At 37.8% G+C, this 1613-nt stretch overlaps 1 pseudogene; it reads right to left on the bottom strand.

Moving 5' to 3' along the window:
* Positions 1–797: 797 nt before the first annotated feature.
* On the bottom strand, positions 798–876 carry LOC135277891 (small nucleolar RNA U3; annotated as a pseudogene).
* Positions 877–1613: the final 737 nt, after the last annotated feature.

Below are 1613 nucleotides of genomic sequence, written 5' to 3'. Positions count from 1 at the left end.
GGTTGCCGATTCACTCTATTGACTGTTTCTTTTGCCGTGCAGAAGCTGTGGAGTTTGATTAGGTCCCATTTGTCTATTTTGGCTTTTGTTGCCAATGCTTTTGGTGTTTTGGTCATAAAGTCCTTGCCTACACCTATGTCCTGAATGGTTTTGCCTAGGTTTCCTTTCTAGTGTTTTTATGGTGTTACGTCTTATGTTTAAGTCTTTAATCCATCTGGAGTTAATTTTAGTGTAAGGTGTCAGGAAGGGGTCGAGTTTCTGCTTTCTGCATATGGCTAGCCAGTTTTCCCAACACCACTTATTGAACAGGGAATCCTTTCCCCATTGCTTGTTTTTTTCAGGTTTGTCAAAGATCGGGTGGTTGTAGATATGTTGTGTCACCTCCGACGCCTCTGTTCTGTTCCATTGGTCTATATCTCTGTTTTGGTACCAGTACCATGCTGTTTTGATTACTGTAGCCTTGTAGTAGAGTTTGATGTCCGGTAGTGTGATGCCTCCCGCTTTGTTCATTTTGCTTAGAATTGACTTGGCTATGCGGGCTGTCTTTTGGTTCCATATGAAGTTTAAAGTGGTTTTTTTCCAGTTCTGTGAGGAAGGTCATTGGAAGCTTGATGGGGATAGCGTTCAATCTGTAAATTACTTTGGGCAGTATGGCCATTTTCACGATATTAATTCTTCCTAACCATGAACATGGAATGTTTCTCCATCTGTTTGTGTCCTCTCTTATTTCATTGAGCAGTGATTTGTAGTTCTCCTTGAAGAGGTCCTTTACGTTCCTTGTTAGTTGTATTTTAGGTATTTTATTTGGTGCTCTACACATTCAGAGAAACTTCTCTAGTAACAAACTATAGAAATGATCCCTGAAAGCATAGTCTTAGAATATACATTCTTCTCAGCACCACATCACACTTATTCTAAAATTGACCATATAATTGGAAGTAAAATGCTCCTCAGCAAATGCAAAAGAATGGAAATGATAATCAACAGTCTCTCAGACCACAGTGCAATCAAATTAGAACTCAGGATTAATACACTCACTCAAAACCACACAACAGTTTTGAGTTGGAAACTGAACACCTACTCCTGAATGCTTACTGGATAAATAATGAAATGAAGGCAGAAATAAAAATGTTCTTTGAAACCAATTGGAAATGAAGACACAATGTACCAGAATCTCTGGGATGCATTTAAAGCAGTCCCTAGTGGGAAATTTATAGCACAAATGCCCACAAGAGAAATTATAAAGATCTAAAATTGACACCCTATTGTCACCATTAAAAGAACTAGAGGAACAAGATCAAACTAATTCAAAAGCTAGCAGAAGACAAGAAATAACTAAGATCAGAGCTGAACTGAAGGAGATAAACATGCAAAAAACCTTTCAAAAAATGAATAAATCCAGGCACTGCTTTTTTGAGAAGATCAACAAAATAGATCAACCACTAGCCTGACTAATAAAGAAAACAGAGAAGAATCAAATAGACGCAGCTAAAAACCATAAAGGGGATATTACCGCCAATCCCACAGAAATACAAACTACCATCAGAGATTACTACAAACACCTCTATGCAAATAAACCAGTAAATCTAAAAGAAACTGAAATTCCTGGACAC

This window comes from Aotus nancymaae, unplaced genomic scaffold (genome assembly GCF_030222135.1).
Source record: "Aotus nancymaae isolate 86718 unplaced genomic scaffold, 86718_ANA_hifiasm-v0.15.2.pri h1tg000033l, whole genome shotgun sequence".
In the NCBI taxonomy this organism is placed as follows: domain Eukaryota; kingdom Metazoa; phylum Chordata; class Mammalia; order Primates; family Aotidae; genus Aotus; species Aotus nancymaae.
The sequence above is the reverse complement of the archived record's forward strand: the minus strand, read 5'-3'. Positions and strand labels throughout refer to the sequence as shown.